The following is an 8,027-nucleotide window of genomic DNA, read 5'->3' as shown; positions in this document are numbered from 1 at the left end:
TACCACTTTTTTTTCTCCAAAATCAGTGATTTCTAAATTTCAATGAGAATTTGAAGATATGTATGCTAAAAATTTCTAGATCTGTCTAAAATAAAAGTTGTATTCCTCTGAATCATGTTTCCAAACTACTATTTTTTTAATAAAGTCGTAGAGTTTAAGGCCCTCAAAAAAGGGGTCTACAAAAAGTGACACTTCTTTTTCAATAAAAACATAACATAGTGTGAAGTGTGTAGGAGTTGATGAAATGCAACTCTGCACTCACCAAGATCACCTACATGCAAAATAACCTATCAAAGGGAAACCAAGAAGGAAGAGGTGGAGCTTGGAAAAACCCTAAATGGACATGATAGAGAAATAATGCAAAACAATGAAATTGTATTTACAATGAGAATGCAATGAGAAAATACAAAGAGAGAGCCCAAATATAAAGGCCTCATGGAAGCTTGTAGAACAAGCTGGAAGGTGGTAGAAGATAAGGTTGACAACCAAGCGCTCTTCCACAAAAAGGTGGAACATGTTAGAAGGGAACAAACTCCAGTGTTGTCAACAACTCATCACTACATACATTATATACTAAATATTAAATAAATGCATTAACCTAAGTAAGCTTAAGTAAATAGAATAAATAACTAATAATTAATTAATTATTTACTCTAACAAAGTGTGGTCCCCCTAAAATCCTAATTTATTTTTGAAAATTCTATAATCACTCTGGTCATAAGTTACCTATGACTGTGTATCATATCCCATATTTTTTCATGTAATTTTTTAATCTATTTTTTTATGAATTTTTTAAGTGACACATCCAAAAAATGTGAAAAGTATATGTGCTCCCCCTATAAATCATTTAGAACTAATTAAAAATTATTATTTTTAAGTGTGTAGAATGGAGTCTAGTTTCTAAAAAACTAACTTGTTGCAAAATCTAATGAACAAGCCAAAGGGTATGTTCAAGATCATTGTCAACCAAACTATGATATTAAGTGGCAATAAAAAATTAGAAAATTAGGGTTATGTCAACTTGACGTGCAATTTTCTACTTGTTATAAACTTTATATCAAAATGTTGAGAGAACAAAATCTCTCAAAAATTTAATTCAGTTTCTAAAATACTAGGCCTTATCTAAAATAAATAAAAATTAAATGGTCAAAATTTTGAATTTTAATACAATAGTACAAAACTTTTAGGAAAAAAATATAAAGTAGACGTATGTCTCACCACCTTAATCAAAATCAAATGATAATATTTTTCAATAATATTCTAGATAGAAGAAGTAAACTCATTCATGGATGTGACACATATTTTTGGGTATTTTTATTCTAAATAAATAACTAATTATTAACTTTCTACTTTAGTATTTTTAGAATAAAAGAACTCTTGTGTCTGACCACCTTAGCCAATTCAAAACTCTACAAAATTTATTTTTTCTTTTTTTCCCCTTATAGTAGAAGAATCATAGAATGTGATGCATCTTTTGAATTTCAAAAATGTTGTACCGTTTGAAAGTTATAGTTTTTTTTCAAACATTGTGTCAATCAACACTTTATATGTAACTCCATTAGAAAATAAGTAATAAATACTTACTAAACTCGTAATTTGAAATACCTTATATTTATGGAAAGTTGAGAACATTCTTAAGAAACCATTTTCATTTCATCAAAGTCTAGTGAAAAAAAATTGCCACCTACATGTTTGAAGTAAAAAACACACAAGAATAGGCCAAAAACACATTTTCAAGATGTTTTTAAAGTTGACCATATAAGGTTGGTATCAAAAGAAATTGTAGGCCTTATAAAGGTATTAATTTTTTTGTTTACTATCAAGATGGGTAAGAAAAAAGTTGAAATAGATTTTGAAATGCTTTGAGGAATTTTAGAACCACATATTCTTCAGATCACCACTTTTTTGCACACCATGATCCTACACATACCCCAAAATCTAACCCCTAGATACTACACATTGGTTTTTGAGAAAAAGTGGACATACATTCAAAATAAATTATATTTGAAAGGTTTAAAATTGTCTAAGTTAAACATAAATTAAATTATTTTATAGCTAACATAGAGATCTACAATGTCATGTAGCTTGATTTTATCGATATTCAACAAAAAATAAACCTGCTAGAGAACACACAAGAAAAGTTATATTTTATATATATATATATGATTTTTGGAAAATGCATCACAAACTTTTTTGAAACTAATGAGCCTTTGGGTTGGATCCCCAAGGAATATCCAAGCCTTTGGCTTGGCAAATCGTTAAAAAGTGCACTCCTACAATAGTGCTAGTGCACTATAGCACAAGTGTGCTATGAAAATATAGTAGTTTTTAAATAGATCAAGAGCACTATAGTGCGAGTACTCTTTTAAAATATTGTAGTTTAAATAGCACACACATGCTATAGTGGGCACACACTATGGTGCATACTCCCATAACAATAAATAATAATTACAAAACCCTTTCAAATAGGGCATACTCATGTCAATTTGAGTACTAGGATCATATACATAAAATATTAAACTTACACTAAAATATAAAATATATGATAAAATATTAAATTTAGGGCACACTCATGCCAATTTGAGCTCTCTCTCTCTCTCTCTCTCTCTCTCTCTCTCTCTCTCTCCTTCTCCCCATGTCCTTAGACATATTATATGATTAGACAGGTCAAAAGGGATCAAGATAACTTGTGACCCCTTTTCACCCAGTTGACCCTTAGTATGTTTTTAAGGGGCCTCTTGGCCCCTCAAGACACACATTATGTAACTAAATGGGTCGAAAAGGTATATAGAGTACTCTATGACCATTTTTGACCCATTGTAACATTAATATGTGTGTTAAGGGGTCCTTAGATCAAATGGGTCAAAAGGGGTCATAGGGTATCATATGATACCTATTGACATATTTGAACAATTATATATGTATTAAAGGGTCCTTAGACCCCTTAAGAAAAACATTATATGATCAAATGGATCAAAGAGGTAATAGAGTACCCTAAGACCCCTTTTGACCCATTCAAACCATTATATGTGTGTTAAGAGGTCCTTATACCCCCTTTTAACCCATTTGATCATATGATATATGCTAATGGTTCCTCAAACACTTTTAGGAACACATTATTTGATCCAGTGGGTCAAAAGGGATCAGAGGGTACTCCATGATCCCTTTTAACTCATTTGAAATACTAAATGACTACTAAGGGCTTTGATGACCCCTTAAGACACACATTATGCAATCAAATGAGTCATACGGTACCCTATAACTCCTTTCAACCTATTAAATCAATTATATGTGTTATAAGGGGTCCTTAGACCCCTTAAAAATACACTATATAATCAAATGGGTCAAAAAGGATTATAAGGTACCCTATAACTCCATTTGAACCATTATATATGTACTTAGGCATCTTTAGGCCTTTAAGTAACACATTATGCAGTCAAATGGGTCAAAAAGGGTCATAACAACAATAATGATTCTGTTTGAAACATTGTATGTGTGCTATGGGGTCCTTAAATCTATAAGAATTTTCCTTAGGGAAAAATTCACCCAAGACCAAGGAACTCAAGAACAAGCACAACAGTAGACCAAAAGAGTATGATCAGATTGATGATATGATATTCATTCAATATCAATGTGAAAGTACACTAGGAGTGTCTATCTATAAAATCCTTTGGAATGCTTCTAGAATGCCTAGAAGTTAGCAACATGATAAGTCATACAACCAAGCACATGTCTACCATAAGTGGATTATCCTTCATTAGCAATAGAATTAAGTGTGATGATGAGAGAATAAGCCTACAAAGGTGTATCAGGCAAAATATTGTTGTAGGCACCATGTGCTAAATTATGAGTGTGAATAACTATGTTGTCTACATGACAACTTAGTTAATTATGTAAACTCTAGTGTTGTCAATATGAAAACTTGTAAGACTACACAAACTCCTAAGTGTCTCACCTAAGAAATAATAAAATAATGCATAGACCTAAGTAAACCTAAGTATGTATAAATAGTAAATACTTATTTACACCAACACCCTACCCTAAGTACAACTTAGGGAATGCACTTAAGCTTACAAAAGCTAGGATGAAATACAAGATGGGTCCCAACTGGTAGACCATGTTAGGTTTCCATGTACATAATGCAATGCAATCTCTCATAAAGCAGAGAAAGAGGGAAAACCTCATGGGAAAAACTCTCCCCCAAAAAGAGAGATGAAAAATCAAGATACATGGATGGATGGAGTAATCAAGACACCCCACCCCCCCCAAATTATGACATACATCAAGTGTATACAATAGAGAAATGGGAGAAGAACAAAACCCCATATAAGGAAAAAGTCCCCCCATGAAAGAGAAGAAGAAGGAGACAAGGTAGTCACCCCCCTAAATGTAGTATGTTGATCAGTGATAGCTGCTCCAATGTAGAACCTAATCCATGAGCACTGAATAATGTTCCTCCCCTTTGGAAGAAACAATGATAGAGGTACAAATGAGATACTTTCCCTATGTGTAGAAAGAATCTCAATGATGAATGGTGTCTTAGAGACCTGCTCAATTGTTCCTATGTCAATACTGATGATGGCTCCTTCTAATACTACTGACAAGAAGTGTAGATCTAGCAAGGATTTATGTAGAACATGTCCTAGAGGACCAACCATCTCCTCAAATGATAAAGAGACCTCCTACAACTACTATACATAAGATTCAACAATCATATCAACCTTTGAAGACCAATCATGTAGAACATGGACATGAGGGTCAGAGTGAGCCCTCATGACAAATAGAAAAGGATCTTCATCAAAAAATAGAAGATGTATATCATCAACGATCTCTCTCAAATCTGCTATGTATGACTCCATGGACAAACCTAAAATATCTATCAAGAAGTCATTCACTAATGTTGAAGTTGGAAGACAAGGTGTACCCCGTTGTTTTGGACCTGTAACTAGGGAAAAATGTGCATGTAGAATTTTTTGTTGCTATGACCTCTCCCTATATCTTTCAATACGACCCCACATATCTAAATCTATTGAAGCACTACTGTTGGTGTCACGATTAGTTTCCACAATGCATGAAGTAGTCTCCTCAATAAAGAGAAGATGAATATCATTGATGATGTTTGCCACATCTTCAATATGAGACTCCATGAATAGACTTGCAATATCTGGAAGGAAGTCATCCAATGAAGCTAAAGTAGGAAGACATGGTATATCCTACTGCACTAAACTAGGAGCATCTACAACTGGAACTAGATTAGTAGTATGAACAAGAGCATTAGGAGGTGTGATCTCATATGGTGTTGGAGGAACAAAAGATGAAGTGGCCAAAGATATAACATCTTTTGGAAAAGGAGGAACTGTTGGATATCCATATTCTTTCCAAAGAGCCATCCACATATCATATAGGTGAATGACCTTTTTAATGGCATGACAAGGATCACAACTCATATTCATTATAATACTATCCAAGAGTCTATTAATAGGTGGTTGTCTTTTAGAGTTAGAGATTAGTTTGTTGGAACATAAATAAGGAAATACTTCCTTATGCTCACTTCTGAGATGATCAATGACTAAAGCACTCTATTTTTTATAATTTGTTTTTTTTTATGGAGGTCTAATTCCAAATCAACATGTGAAACAAAACTTGTCCATGAGATCAATGAATGTAAGCACCCCCCAAAATGCAAAAGTATTCAATCAACCCCCTTAATGTATGATTTGGAATTTAGTGTGATAGCCACATGCCAATTTAGGGCCTATTTTTGAAAGTAGTATTTCTGTCCAAGAAGCCTATAATCTAATTGTAGATCTAGAAAGTAGACAAAAATTTTTGAACTTAAAAAAAAATAGAAGCTAATTATGTGTCCAGATGAGCCCATACTAACCATTTGAAGTGGAAAAAATCAAGATTTGTGAGTTACAGAAAAATTCAAGAATAGAGATCTCAAACCAATTGCACCAATGTTTAGATCATGAAATTCTACCCCCAAAAAAAAATTGCTCACAAAATAGAGCCTGTATGAGGGAGATATCATTATTTGAAAATCACCTCTACTATTATTTTTCTAAATCATTGTTGTCACTCCTCCAAAATCAAATGGCTCTAGATTTGTCCTAAGATGTTTGATTTGGATGAAAAAAATCCAATCTAGGGTTTTTGGACCTTTTGAATATGATGCAAATATTTGATTTGCACCAACAAGCTCCAATATTCACCTACAAAAAATCTATCCTACTAGCCTAATGGCCAAAAAAATTCCAAAAAATAATGCAATCCAATAAAAAATAGAAAAGATTCAAATGATAAAATATGTAGATCTAAAATTTAAATTTAGAGATCTAAAGTGATTATACCAATTTTGTAAATCAGGCCTACAAATGTCTATTTGCAAAAAAAATTGTCTCAAAATTGACTTTGGCCGAATAGGTAAATTTATAGTTGAATTTCACCTAATTGACATTCCAGATGCAATTATAAGGTCCACTTTGGCTCTAGATGCTCCCAAATACTATAAATTCTCTAGATTTGGGTCAAGGTGTTGAAGCAAGAATGGTCTCAAATGACTATGTGAAGATAATCTCCCTCAACTCTAATACCATGTAAGAATTTGCCTTAGGAAAAAATTCACCCAAGACCAAGGAACTCAAGCACAAGCACAACATTAGACCAAAAGTGTATGATCAGAATGATGATATGACATTCATTCAATATCAATGTGAAAGTACACTAAGAGTGCCTATATATAAAGGCCTCTAGAATGCTTCTAGAATGCCTAGAAGTTAGCAACATGATAAGTCATACAACCAAGCACATGTCCACCAAATGTGGATTATCCTTCATTAAGTATAGGAGTAAGTACAATGATGAGAGGATAAGCATACAAAGGTGTAACACACAAAATAATGTTGTAGACATCATGTGCTAAATTAGGAGTGCGAATAACTATGTTGTCTACATGACAACTCAGTTAATTACACAAACTCAAATGTTGTAGACACCGTGTGTTGAATTAGAGTTGCTTACTCCAGTATTGTCAACATGACAACTCATAAGAGTAGGAAAAATCCTAAGTGTCTCACCTAAGAAATAATAAAATAATACATTGACCTAAGTAAACTTAAGTAAGTGTTAATAGTAAATACTTATTTACACCAACAAAATCCATTAAGAGACACATTATGTGATTGAATAAGCCAAAAGGGGTTATAGGGTATCCTGTGACATCTTTTACCCATTTGAAACATTATATGTGTGCTAAGAAATCTTCAAACCCCTTAAGATACACATTATATGATTGAATGGGTCAAAAGGGGCAAAAAGGTTCCCAAAGACACCATTTGACTTGTTCAAACCATTATATTGTGCTAAGGGAACCTTGGACCCCTTAAGAAACCAATCATGTCATCGAATGGGTCAAAGGATACCCTATGACCTCATTTAAACATTTTCATTGTATTACATTTTTTAAGGGGTCCTTAAAGCCCTTAGGACACACATTTTGTGATTGGATGGGTCAAAATAGTCTATATAAAACACTATGACCATTTTGACCCATTTAATCATACTATATGTGCTAATATGTCCTCAAATCACTTAAGAGACACATTATATGATGGAATGGGTCAAATCAAGTCATAAGGTATCTTATGACCTCTTTTAGCTAATTCAAACAATTATATATGTGTTAAGGGGTCTTCAGACACCTTAAGACATACAATATGCTTTCTAATGGGTTAAAAGGGTTCTTATCACTTTAAGACACACATTACACTATCAAGTAGGTCAAAATGGGTCATAGGGTACCCTATGACATATTTTAACCCATTAGATCCATTATATCTGTATTAAGGGGTTTGAGAACCCCTTAAGAAACACATAATGTCATAAAATGGGTCAAAAATTGTGATTGGGTACCCTAAGACACCTTTTGACCTATTAAATTATATTATGTGTGCTAAGGGATCATCAAACCCTTGATGACACATATTATGTGATCTAATGGGTCATAATGGGTCCTAGGGTGCCCT

The sequence above is a fragment of the Cupressus sempervirens genome, chromosome 7 (assembly GCF_028749045.1).
Source record: "Cupressus sempervirens isolate cs-2001-9-10 chromosome 7, ASM2874904v1, whole genome shotgun sequence".
Classification (NCBI taxonomy): domain Eukaryota; kingdom Viridiplantae; phylum Streptophyta; class Pinopsida; order Cupressales; family Cupressaceae; genus Cupressus; species Cupressus sempervirens.
This window is presented reverse-complemented; position numbering follows the sequence as displayed.